This window comes from Aulonocara stuartgranti (assembly GCF_965226115.1).
Source record: "Aulonocara stuartgranti genome assembly, chromosome: 8".
Classification (NCBI taxonomy): domain Eukaryota; kingdom Metazoa; phylum Chordata; class Actinopteri; order Cichliformes; family Cichlidae; genus Aulonocara; species Aulonocara stuartgranti.
The window spans coordinates 29,503,137-29,517,437 of NC_138959.1; the positions used below are offsets into that span (position 1 = coordinate 29,503,137).

Consider the following 14,301-nt stretch of genomic DNA (forward strand, 5'->3'; position numbering starts at 1 on the left):
CCAGCACAAAAACCACTTTGTTCCTCCTGTAGCCAAGGTTCAACTAACAGACGAACTTTCCTTTCCAGCACGCTGGCATTGACTTTACTGGGGAGGCTGAGGAGTGTGATCCCCTTATAGATGGAGCACACCCCCTGGTCCCCCTTCTGAAAGATGGGAACCACCCTCATCTCCAAAACGCAGAAACAAATTAAATCAGTTTTGGGTTTTTTTTTGAGGAGGCAGACATTGTCTCCAGACTGATGTGATCTAGAATTAAATTTCTCTATTGATTAATGCATAAGCTGTTTTTTGACTTCCAGTTCATGAGAAAAGTTTTCTTAGCAATCCATAAGGAACATATGTGATGTGTTTACTTATCTAGTTCACTTTTCCCCCCTAAGATGGACAGCTTGGGTGAGGTTGGGATCCAGCAGCTAAACCACGTCGTCACATATCCAGAGCCTTTTGACAGGTGTGCAGGACCATATAACATGCATATAGTTCTCAGCAGAGTTGTCTTTGCAATGGGCACATTTGTCTGAGTATGTAAGGCCCATTTGGAACAACCTTTGTCCTCTATAGTGTGCTCTGTAGAGAATTTTGTATTGTACAAGTTGTAAGTTGGGCTTTTCTGAAGGTGTTTAAGCGTATCGTGTCCAGAATCTTTTATCTGGATTTATGGAAAGATCTTGCTCCCAATTGATGGTTTGGAGGGATATTGATTCATCAGTTTTAAACAATAGCTTATAATTTTGGGCAATAGGCATTTGAGGGTGCTGATATTTAAAAATTGTGGGACCAAGTAGGTATTTCTAGATTCAGTTGATTGGGATTAAATTTTTCCTGTATTATGGACTTTAGTTACTTATATTAAAGAAAGGTATTGTTGCTGATTCTATAGTTTGATATGGAACTTTCCTTACTGTTTTTTTACCCCTTTCTCATGCCACGATGACAATTGTAATATTTTCTTTCTCTGACAAGTATATGGAATGTTCCAAATGGGTGCTGGTTTACATGGGATAAGTGAATGCCATGGTCCTCCAGTCCTTCCCAGTCAACCTGCCTTTTCTGCTTTGTTTTGATCCCATTGTTTCCTGGACAGTTTTCCTACCCTGAAGCCAGCCACACCCGCTGGCAATCATACTCACCTGCTGACGATGATTCTCATCACAGGCACACTATTTCACATAATGGCTGGACTTCAGCCAACACTGGATCATTGAATGACACAGTGCCTGAACAGTCAGTCAGTGCTATGGTGAAAGATCCCTTGTCCTTCGTCGTGGTTAGTCACCCAATTATCGTGTCTTGTTTAGCCAGGACAACAATCGGGAGAGTGTCGAGAGAGCCGTGCACCACTTGCAAATATTTCTGAATGGATTTTTGAGCGCCACAGATCGAGAGAGGGATTCACTGCATGGGAGCTGGGAAATCATCATGGAGGGAACCACGTTTTTTGATACTGCTTCGCATGTCGTTGCTTGTTTCTTCACTGTAAATAAATTCACTGTCGCTTCTCAGGAAGTACTGCATTTGGGTCTTGTTTCTCCCACAAGCTTGACAGTGAAGACTTAATTTTTAAGATTAAGATATGTTAAGGCTTTTAAAGCAGTTTTGATGCTTAATATTGGAGTTTACAATTGGCAAATGAGAGATTTTTACTTGTCCATAGAATGCTTATTCTAGGTCCAGCCAAGCCCTGTCTAATATGAGCTTGATTTAATCCATTTTGAAACATGTAGCAATCTATTGGATAAGAAGTAGTGATAAAAATGTGCTAGTGCTAGACCACCATTGTGCTTTGGGTTTTGTAGAATATTTAGACTTATCTGTGATGGTTTATTTTCCATAAAAATGTACGTTTTGTTGGTGTCATCTGGGGACCACCGCCTCATTAGCACGCCATCCTGCAGGAAAAAACAGGGAAGGGTTGCACTTTCCCCACCAGTGACAGCAGCTGTAAAACAGGAACTGAAAGACTCGTAATTTTTCTGTGATTTAAACAAAGTAAGAGAGGGTTTATTAGGGGTCAGTAAAAGCAAGTGCTTTATTTTAAGCGGAATCATTGTTTTAATGGTGGCAACTCATCTGCCCTATTTTCAGACTGTTGCATTTACATGGACAGTGTGCACTAATAAGAAGGCCAGTAAATACCTGCAGAGGGTAAGGGAAGTCCTGAGGAGTCAGCTGAATAGATAAAAGAAGTTCCAGACAATCAACACCTATGTCCTGTACTTGATCACCTATGTCGGTGATCAGGTACCCTGCTGGGGTAATAAGCTGGCCAAAGGAGGAGATAGAAGCCACTGACATCAAGACAAGGAAGCTCCTCGCCATTCTTGGAGGGTTTCACCCCAAATCCAGCACCCTGAGATGGTGCGCTAAGAGAAAGGAAGGAGTCTAAGGACTGGTGAGCAGCAGAACCACTGTCCAGGATGAGCCAACCAACATTCATGAGTACATCAGAAGATGGCCACAACTGACTTTGTGATTAGTGAATACCTCAGGCAGCAGAAACCCGAGAAAAAAGAGGAGCAAAGAGAAGAACCATCATCAAAGGACAGGCCCCTGCATGGTATTTACCACCAGCAGATAGAGGAGGTGGCTGACATCCAGCAGTCCTACCAGTGGCTGGACAAAGCTGGACTGAAAGACAGCACAGAGGCTCTAATCATGGCAGCAAAGGAACAAGCTCTTAACACAAGATCCATACAGACTGGGATCTACCACACCAGGCAAGACCCCAGGTGTGCAAAGATGGTCCTCAGACAATCCAGCACATAACAGCAGGGTGTAAGATGCTAGCAGGCAGGCCACACATGGAGCACCATAACCAAGTGGCCGGCATAATATACAGAAACATCTGTGCCGAGTATGGCCTGGAAATGGAATACCAGCCCAGGGTGGTCAGGAATGACTGAGCTAAGATCCTGTGGGACTTCCAGATACAGAAAGACAAACTGTTGATTGCTAACAGTACACAACATCCGAGAGCTGAGAGTGCAGTCCTAGGAAGAACTTATTTAATGTGCAGTAAATGATGCGATGGATATTAATGTGATATCAATATCTACTTTAATCTTTAAAATCTTGATAGTATTGTTAGAATATTAACAGAAGTAAGTTTGTTGCCTCGGGCTGTTTCTAGAAGTCTTCTGAGTTTATTATATGTCTGCTGCTTCAAGAGCAGAAGGATCAACCTATGGTCTTCTTCAAAGTCAGACTTAATTTACACCATTATCCACAACATTGAGACAGTAATGATAAAGACCTAACAGCAAGTGATACTGAGAACTTCAGAGAGGTCACCAGGCGCAGGTTCATAGCATAAATGCTAGTATTACGATGAATACATTTTGTTGGCTTCTCTGATTATTAAAGGAATTGTGAAACTATAGTTGCCATGGTAAGTGACACCATGCATTATAAAGCACCTGGACTACTGTTAAATCTCACATGGTGTAATTTGACTGTGTCGTACAAATGCTGTGGCTTGTTCTGTCAGTGCAACCTAACTTGACAGAGTACCTTCATTTTAACCTGATGACAAAGCGCCAATGATGTTACATCTACCGTGTCTAAAATGGGTGACAGTGTAACTATTAGCTGTAATCAAACAGCAGTAAATATAGATTAGTATACTTTACATTGATGCTAGATTGTAATTTTACAGTGTTGTATGCATGATGTGTCAGAAATCAGTTCAGGTTGGTTGCCTTAATGTGTCAGTATATGCCTAGATTTATATTTGTAAGTGCATGTGTTTGTTTGTGTCTGTTTTTCATGGTTCTCGCCTTGATACCTACTGAGTGTGAAAAATATACCACTAATACCACTACATCTGCACTGTGTACCAAGTTGCCAGTCTACCACAGTTTATCAGACTCAGAGCTAATTACCAAATTTGATTCACCACAAAACTGTTCACATGAATAAAGCAGATCCATCCATCCATCCATCTTCATCCGCTTTGTCCGGGGCCGGGTCGCGGGGGCAGCAGCCTAAGCAAAGAGGCCCAGACCTCCCTCTCCCCAGCCACCTCCTCCAGCTTATCCGGGGGAATACCAAGGCGTTCCCAGGCCAGCCGAGAGATATAATCTCTCCAGCGTGTCCTGGGTGTGCCCCGGGGCCTCCTCCCGGTGGGACATGCCTGGAACACCTCACCCAGGAGGCGCCCAGGGGGCATCCTTGTCAGATGCCCGAACCACCTCAGCTGGCTCCTTTCGATGTGGAGCAGCAGCGGCTCTACTCTGAGCCCCTCCCGGATGGCCGAACTTCTCACCCTATCTCTAAGGGAGAGGCCAGCCACCCTTCGGAGGAAGCTCATTTCTGCCGCTTGTATCCGCGATCTCGTTCTTTCGGTCACTACCCACAGCTCGTGGCCATAGGTGAGGGTAGGGACGTAGATCGACCGGTAAATTGAGAGCTTCGCTTTTACACTCAGCTCCCTCTTCACCACGACGGACCGGTGCAGCGTCCGCATTACTGCAGCTGCAGCCCCAATCCGTCTGTTGATCTCCGGCTCCCTTCTCCCATCACTCGCGAACAAGACCCCGAGATACTTGAACTCCTCCACTTGGGGCAGGAACTCATCCCCGACCCGGAGTGGGCACTCCACCCTTTTCCGGCTGAGAACCATGGCCTCAGATTTGGAGGTGCTGATCCTCATTCCCGCTGCTTCACACTCGGCTGCGAACCGTTCCAGTGCGAGCTGGAGGCCCTCACCCGATGAAGCCAACAGAACCACATCATCTGCAAAAATCAGAGATGAGATTCTGAGGCCACCAAAGCGAAAGCCCTCCGCCACTTGGCTGCGCCTAGAAATCCTGTCCATAAAAATTATGAACAGAACCGGAGACAAAGGGCAGCCCCAGCGAAGCCCATCACCCACCGGAAACGAGTCCGACTTATTGCCGGCAATGCGAACCAAGCTCTTGCAACGGTTGTATAGGGATCGAATGGCCCGTAGCAATGGGCCAGACACCCCATACTCCCGCAACACCTCCCACAGGACACCCCAAGGGACACGGTCGAATGCCTTCTCCAAGTCCACAAAACACATGTAGACTGGTTGGGCAAACTCCCATGCACCCTCAAGTATCCTGGAGAGGATAAAGAGCTGGTCCAGTGTTCCGCGACCAGGACGAAAACCGCATTGTTCCTCCTGTATCCGAGGTTCGACTAACGGACGAACTCTCCTTTCCAGCACCCTGGCATAGACTTTCCCAGGGAGGCTGAGGAGTGTGATCCCCCTGTAGTTGGAACACACCCTCCGGTCCCCTTTCTTAAAGATGGGGACCACCACCCCGGTCTGCCAGTCCACAGGTACTGCCCCTGATCTCCACGCAACATTGCAGAGGCGTGTCAACCAGGACAGCCCTACAACGTCCAGAGCCTTCAGGAACTCGGGGCGGACCTCATCAACACCAGGGGCTCTGCCACCAAGGAGTTGTTTAACTGCCTCAGTGACCTCGCCCCCGGAAATTGGCGGGTCATTCCCCTCATCCCCAGACTCTGCTTCCTCCTCGGAAGACGTGTCAGTGGGATTAAGGAGGTCCTCGAAGTATTCCTTCCACCGCCTGACAATTTTCTCAGTCGACGTCAGCAGCGCTCCGCCAGCACTATACACAGTGCAGGTAGAGCACCGCTTTCCCCTCCTGAGACGTCTGACGGTTTGCCAGAATCTCTTCGAGGCAGTCCAAAAGTCTTTTTCCATGGCCTCTCCGAACTCCTCCCACACCCGAGTTTTTGCTTCAGCCACTGCCCGAGCCGCATTCCGCTTGGCCTGTCGATACCTGTCGGCTGCCTCCGGAGTCCCACAGGCTAACCAAGCCCGATAGGACTCCTTCTTCAGCCTGGTGGCTCCCTTCACCTCTGGTGTCCACCATTTGGTTCGGGGATTACCACCACGGCAGGCACCAACCACCTTGCGGCCGCAGCTCAATGCAGCAGCTTCGGCAATGGAGATGCTGAACATGGTCCATTCGGACTCAATGTCCCCAGTCTCCCTCGGAATGCTGTTGAAGCTCTGCCGGAGGTGTGCGTTGAAGATCTCGCGGACTGGGGCCTCTGCTAGACGTTCCCAGCACACCCTCACTACGCGTTTAGGTGCACCAGGTCTGTCCAGCGTCTTCCCCCGCCACCTGATCCAACTCACCACCAGGTGGTGATCAGTTGACAGCTCAGCCCCTCTCTTTACCCGAGTGTCCAGAACATATGGTCGCAGATCTGCTGATACGATTACAAAATCGATCATCGACCTACGGCCTAGAGCGTCCTGGTGCCACGTGCACTTATGGACACTCTTATGTTCGAACAGGGTGTTCGTTATGGCCAAACTGTGATTAGCACAGAAGATCAATAACAAAGCACCGCTCGGGTTCAGATCAGGGAGGCCGTTCCTCCCAATCACGCCCCTCCAGGTCTCGCTGTCGTTACCCACGTGAGCATTGAAGTCTCCCAGCCGAGCACCCTCCAGCACCCCCCCCCCCCCGGGACTCTAAGAAGGCTGGGTACTCTGAGCTGCCACTCGGCGCATAAGCGCAGATGACAGTCAGGACCTGTTCCCCGACCCTAAGGCGTAGGGAACAAATCCTCTCGTCCACCGGGAAAAACCCCAACGTACCGGCAGCAAGCCGAGGGGATATTAGGATACCCACCCCAGCCCGCCACCTCTCACCAGGGGCAACTCCAGACTGAGACAGAGTCCAGCCCCTCTCCAGGAGACTGGTTCCAGAGCCCAAGCCATGTGTAGAGGTGAGCCCGACTATATCTAGCCGGTACCTCTCAACCTCACGCACTAACTCAGGCTCCTTCCCCACCAGAGAGGTGACATTCCATGTCCCTATTGCCAGTCTTGGCAGCCGGGGATCAGTCCTCCAGGGCCTCCGCTCCTGGCCGCCACCCGGCACACAATGCACCCGACCCCTATGGCGCCTCCTGCGGGTGGTGGGCCTGCGGGAGGATGGGCCCATGTCTCCTCTTCGGGCTGTGCCCGGCCGGGCCCCATGGACTAAGGCCCGGCCACCAGACGCTCGCCCTCGGGCACCCTCCCCGGGCCTGGCTCCAGGGCGGGGCCCCGGTAACCCTATCCCGGGCAGGGTAAACTGTTCCCTCGGTGTCCTTTTCATAAGGGTCTTATGAATCGCTCTTTGTCTGGTCCCTCACCCAGGGCCAATTTGCCATGGGAGACCCTACCAGGGGGCAAAAGCCCCCAGACAACATAGCCCCTGGGATCCCTGTGACACACAAACCCCTCCACCACGATAAGGTAGCGATTCAATAAAGCAGATATTTAATAAAAGTTTGAGTCATGGCTGAAAGGGAACACTGAAATTAGCTATCTGAAGTGTCATTTTGCTGAAGCCATTTGGAATCATTATTTAGCAAAGCTCCACTGCTTAACCAATCATCCTGTATAAGTTTTTTTTGTGTGTAAAGCTTCTGATAGCTTTGGTGTTTAAAATAAATGTACCCGTATAAACATGTACCTATTTGTAGTCTCAAACTTTTTCTGCAATTGTTCTTATTAGAAGCTAAAAAAAAAAAAAACATTATGCACTCTGTTCCACAATTTTATGGACATTTTATAACAACATCTTGTCACTCATCATCCAGGTGACTTCATCAGTCTCAGCTGACTGCAGGTTTCCCCAACATTATAAACATTACATTTGCATAATGACTGAAACTAGCACCACGGAAGGAACAATGAGCTGGGAGGTCAGTTCCTTCATTATTAATATTCAAATTGTTGTGACAATTGACCAACAACCACTGATCAGTTGATCACTGATCAATGACCATTGATCAATGGCCATGAGTACCATTCACAGGGAGGTGGTGATCAGTGATCACCCTTAGTGATCCCTTGTGTGTGTCAGGAGTATTGGAACAGTTGAAACACATTTTCTATAAACACAGTGTCCCTTTGACTTTTAAACCCCAAGGATCGGGTCCCCCGACACAAACAGAGTAACATAGTGTTCGCTGTTAAGTGCAGGAGGATTGGCAGGATTTATACATCGGGGGAAACCAAAGAACCTCTGGCAAAGCAGATGGCACAACACAGACGAGCCACCTCATCAGGCCAAGACTCTGCAGTCATAACGACTATTGGCCATTGATCAATGGTCATGGCAATTTACAGATTAATGTTCAAGGAACTGACCTGACATTCCATTGTGCACTCAGTGGCGCTAGTTTCACTCATTATGCAAATGTACTGTTTGGCTGGGGAAACCTGCTTAGACAGAAGAATTCACTTGAATGAGTGAAGTGATGTTTCTACCACTAAAAACGCCACATCCACATGAACAGCATCAAGTTTTTGGATGATTGCACATGCATCAAGACATTTTATAACAACAATGAAATAAAGGACAATGGGACAGCATTAGTGAACTATAACTCATTTGTACTGCATTTTTCTCTGGTTCTCCTGTCTTCACTGGAAGCCAGATCTCCAGTTTAATAGCCACTGCCATATGGGGAACTGAATATTCAATCTGGCTGATCTTGCACTTTGGTTCTTGTTGATTCTGGGAAAGTCAATCACAATTTTCACAGATGCAAAGTTCAAAACCACAGACTGATTTTCTGTAGTTCAATAGCTGGAATTCATATCATGCATGGACACATAAATAGTTTTCAAGTTTGGCAATAAAAGGTTCTACTCATTGCAGCAGATAAGTGCAAGCAGGGACACCAGTCATTTCTCAAGGTGCTCCGTCTTAAAAAATGTCCCTGTTATGTCTCTTCGTCTGCCTCAATCTCCTGAAATTTGTCCTATACACCACACAGGCTGTTTACTCCAGAGATCAGCTGATCACCCTGATGCTGGTTGACAGACCCACAGATGTACCAAATGAAATCTGGAGGAAAACACAGCGAGGATGCAGACGTGGAGGACAGAAGAGGAGAAGGAAGGAGACAGTGAGACAGCAGAGGCTCGAAGAGAGAAGGAGGTACAAACCATGTCTGCTGTCTATTATAATGGGGAACGTTCGGTCGCTAGTAAACAAGATGGACGCGCTAACAGCGCTAGCACGGAGTCAGAGGGAATACCGGGAGTGTAGCTTGATGCGTTTCACTGAATCACAGATGCGCCAGGATGTTCCCGACGACAACGCATCCGCGGAAGTCTTCCAAAGTGTTCGGGGCTGCTGGGACGGCGCTGTGAGCAGTAAGTAGAGGAGGAAGGAGCGGGGCTTGCCATTCTCGTTAACAACCGCTGGTGTAACCCTGCCCGCATAACAATCTAAGAACTGGTTTGTTGCCCGGACTTGAACTGTGCGCTGTTAGACTCAGGCCATATTATTTGCCCATTACTCATGTAATCTTGGTGGCTGTTTACGTTCCTCCCTCTGCCAACCTGTGAGAACATCAATGGGCTCACTGAGTGTATCACTGACCACATAAACTTCTGCACAGGCTTCATTGTCCCAGCTAATTTTTACCCAAATAACAAGCTGTGGATGACTAAGGACATCAAAGCCCTCCTCAATGACAAAAAGAGGGCTTTCAGAGGGGGCAAAAAGAGAAGGTGAGAAGGGTCCAGGTGTTACTGAAGGACACGATCAGAGAGGCTAAGGACAATTACAGGAGAAAGCTGGAGTGGAAACTATCACTTTCATTCACGACCAGGTTCAGAAGCAAAGGAGGAGGCTCCACTCAGGTAGGTCTGCGGGACCAGATGGAGTGAGTCCGCTTGTCCTCAAGGCCTGTGCTCCCCAGCTTTGTGGAGTCTTTCATAAACTGTTCTGGTTGAGTCTGAGTCTGCAGAGAGTCCCGGTGCTGTGGAAGACATCATGCCTCGTCCCTGTATCAAAGACGCCACGTCCCAGTGGCCCCCAGGATTACAGGCCTGTGGCACTGACCTCCCACATCATGAAGACCCTGGAAAGACTCGTCCTGGAGCAGCTCCGACCCACAGTCAGACCACATCAGGATCCCCTTCAGTTTGCTTACCGACCCCACCTCGGAGCTGAGGACACCATCATCTACCTGCTCAAGTGTGTCTACGCCCATCTCGTCCAGTTGGTGAGATGTGAACTTGTGAGGTTCATGGTTTTTTTTACTTTTCCAGTGCATTCCTCACCATCAGGCCGACCCTCCTGGGTGATAAGCTAACAGCGATGCAGGTGGATGCTTCTCTGGTGTCCTGGATTGTTGATTATCTGACAGGACGACCAATATATGTGTGTCTTCCCAAATGTGTGTCTGACAAGGTGATCAGCAACACAAGGGACTGTCCTCTCCCCCTTCCTCTTCACCCTCTACACCACAGACTTCAGCCACAGCACAGAGACCTCCATCTTCAGAAGTTTTCTGATGACTCTGCGGTGGTTGGATGCATCATCAGGGGTAATGAGTCAGGCTGTGGTTGACTCCTTTGACATGTGGTCTGAGCAGAATCATTTTGCAGCTCAACGTGGCAAAGACCAAGGAAGACCAGGAAACTCTTGACCCCTGTTTCAATCTAAGGAGTCAACGTGGACATTGTGAAGGGCTATAAATACCTTGGAGTATGCATAGACAATAAACTGGACTGGACGTTCAGCGAGAGACTGAGATTACCAAAAAGCACCACTGAACGACACAGGAAGTCATTCCTGCCTGTGGCCATCTCCCTGTACAACTCCTCCATCTAACACACTGTAAACACTGCAATAGTTACACCCTTTTGCACATGCTCTGCAGTAAAATAGCATATGACAAAGTTCACAGGTTAGAGTCAAATGTCAATCATATATATTCTGCCTCTGTAATATTCTTGTCAATATTCTTGATATTTATTTATAATTGAGTGATTTGTATATATTAGTGCTATTTCCTAAATTTGTAAAATCTGTAACATTTTGTATTGTTTAAATAGTTTAGTCTGTTACTGTTACTGTCCTGGAGCAACTGTAACCCAATAATTTCCATAGGGATTAAAAAAGTATTCTGACTCTGATTCTGATTTATCAGTACATATCCATGTTTTTATATCTAAGTGTAAAGACAAAGCTGACACTTGTGAGACAGCGATGTGAGCATCACAGCAGATGCCTTTGTGTCAAAGTAACTGAGGATAAAACACAGAAAAACATCAAGGAGATTTTCCTAGCCTGGCTTTTTATAGCACCTAGCCGCTTTAAAATATTCTGCAGTAGTTAAAAAACTGAAAACTGAAGAAGACCATGAATCAATATATGAACATTGCCTGATGCTACTGAAGTGAAGCAGAGCAAAGTAACAGAGGTTTATTAGAGACACGGCTAAGTGTTTTGCAGTTTTGCATCATCTGTAAAACTTTACATTTCTTGAACAGGTATTGAACAGCAGAAATGAGGCTTTCTTGTCAGAGGTTATCTTTGAAAAAAAAAAGAGCAGCAGCCAACAGCACTGCACACAACAGATAGACTGGTGCGTAATAAGCACCAAAGCATACTAAGCAAGCGAATAATGCAGAAAATACACTGGGAGAGAGTTCTGCAGGAAGTAAAAGCAAAGGTAAGAGAGAATGCATGACAGTGCTTATCAAATTTGAAGCGTAGCGTTGATCTTCTTTTGCTGCTGGTTTAGTCAATTTTGGTCGGAGAGTGAAGAAACCTGCAGCTTCAGAATCTGTGAGATGTCAGCTTTCACCATCCAGAATGTCCGTGTACGTGCCGTCGGGTGAACGGGGAGCTCCACGCTTTAATTTTACATGTTTTTGCAGAACTGTTTACCTCATTTCCTGTTTTAACTCTTTGGTGGTTGTTGAAATAGTTTCGTGAGATTTAACCTGAGATCCTGGCATTTCTGGCAAAATACATTTATTAGTTCTGTCAGCGTTAATCTCGTTAAAATGATGTTAATGCCATAACTGCATTAACGCAGCAAATCTCCGTTAGAGAGTTAGCGCGGATCACCCCGTGCATCGGGCTGCATGGTACTAATGTATAACTAGCTAACCGTGCTAATGCGTTGACGCCGTGCAGCCCCTTGGACAGGGCGATCCGTGCTAACTCGCTAACAGAGATTTGCCGCGTTAATGCAGTTATGGCGTTAACGTCATTTTAACGAGATTAACACTGACAGCACTAACATTTATATTTAAAAATCGATTCGAAATTGAATGAATCGACATCGCATTATTCAAACTACATTTTTTAAACCCACACCTATCTTATAGAACTTGAAATGTGTTCATGTTTAGTGATGGACAGCGAAGAAGGATCCAAATGTGGACTAAGGAAGGCAGGCGAAAGTTAGCAAAAGGCGAGGTGACGCAAAAATTGTCCACAGGCAAAAAACAAATCCAGGAAATACAGATACAGCCACTTAAAACAGCTGCCTTATACCTGACAGGGCCATGCAACCACGAGTAGTAACGCCCCTATGCGGCATTTAGGAAAACCGTTGGTAATGTCTTGTGTATCCATCAGAGGGCGAGGAGCTGTGTAGTGGCGCATTCATTTACAAGCTTGCTAAACAATATATTTATACCTTGTAAATTTGTTAAGCTAGTCTATAATTATGAGAGAAGCATAACGTTGAACCTTTCTATAAAACACTGATATAGGTAAATGCTTGCAGCAAATAAAATACAAGTTGTGCACACTGAGCAAGCCAGACAAAAGGTAATAATTCTATGATTATTGTGACCTGTGTTTGTGAACATGAAAGCATAAAACAAATATTTCATTGCACTGCTAATGCTCTTATATAAAATGCAAAATGTGCTCCGAATGCACAACAATATATATGTGTGTGAGTATTTCTGCCAGAAATATGTGATGCTTTGTTCTAAATATTTTGGGTGATTAACAAGGTCAGGAAAACGCTACAACAACCACGAAACTCTGGCACCGTGCTTAAAACTGGCAATTCCTGCCATGTATGCTTTCCAAATAAACGTAAAAGCAGAAAGTCCTGCTTGCTGTTTGCCATTAATCTTAGTATATCACCTTTGCGACTGATTTTAGTGCTCTGGTTCAAAAATTTTGCGCTGTGAAAGGAACACTCCAAATCCAACAACTGGTACATGTCCCACAAATAAGTGTCCAACCTGCAGTATTTATTTATTTAGATATAGGCGCAAAAACTCCACGTGCTACAGGTAGGAGAGAATTAACTGTTATTAGTCTTTAACCTGGGCGTAATGAGCGACTAACAAAGCACGCTCCCAGCCCCCACAGAATACAAGTTTTTTCAACTAGGCAATCGGCAGATTATTATCAACTGATATCGATTTTATTAATTTTCTACATCGTTTCTTGGGATTGTGGAATCAAAGCTTCATCATCATCATATGACTCCTCAACCTGAATGCAGGGAACAAGCCAAGCAAAATTTATGGGAACCCATACGGAAAAGAAATAGTAAAAACTTATATGTGATTACTCATGAAAGTGGCCACTTTCGCATTACTTTCATACATTGTTTTAGTAAGTATCCAAAACATACAAGTTTCATTATATAATTTTTCAAGGGATCTTATATCTGTTTTCACACTTGTATGCTTTTCATACAAGTTTCACACAAGACAGATACAAACGTTATAAGATTTATATATATCTTTTCCATATGGGAAACTGCGGGAACAGGCATGACAATAAATAAATAAACACTTTAGACGCTTTAACACAATTTGTTAAATATATTACGTAGATGTCTTCACAGTAGTTTAACTAAAAATGTACAGATTTCATAATTTTTCAAATGTTACAAAGCCACAAACTACTATAATGATAATTCAAACAGAAGTCTGTACAACAACCCTGCAAACAATAGGCTAAATGAACAAAACAAACCCACAATAACAAACAAAAGCTTGGGTCAAAAACCCTTATAACCTGACAAAGTGTGTGAATTAAGCCAATATTTTCTGTCAAATCTTATCAGCAGCTTCATTTTCACCACTTTGAACAACCCCCATTAAAAAGAGTGGAATAAGCAGACTCTCTTTCTCGTGTGTGTGTCATGTTCTTCTTTGTGTTTTATCAGGCATGGATGGAATGAACATTTACATGATTTACATAATGCTTTTCTGGTCTTTCTTACCATGTAATGCTAGACAGGTCACATTTAAACATACATTAATCCAGTGTTTTAGATCAGCGGTCCCAAACCTTTTTTACAGACCAGATTAATTTCAGACAATATTTTCACAGAGCGGCCTTTAAGGTGTCGCTTATAAATACAACAAAATAAAATGATACCACCGAGACAAAAACTGTGGTATTTTGTAAATATAATAATAAACGCAAATTCACTGTGTAATTGTGTAACTTTATTAGCAGTGTCCTTTTGAAATGCGCCAACTACATCCTCCTCTCTGCTCCTTAA

At 45.4% G+C, this 14,301-nt stretch overlaps 1 protein-coding gene across 6 annotated transcripts in view; it reads right to left on the minus strand.

Annotated features, from left to right (window-relative positions):
• Positions 1 to 14,301, minus strand: part of LOC309713587 (ryanodine receptor 2-like) — a 304,174-nt gene that overhangs the window by 217,461 nt on the left and 72,412 nt on the right. The gene's annotated exons all lie outside the window — the stretch shown is intronic.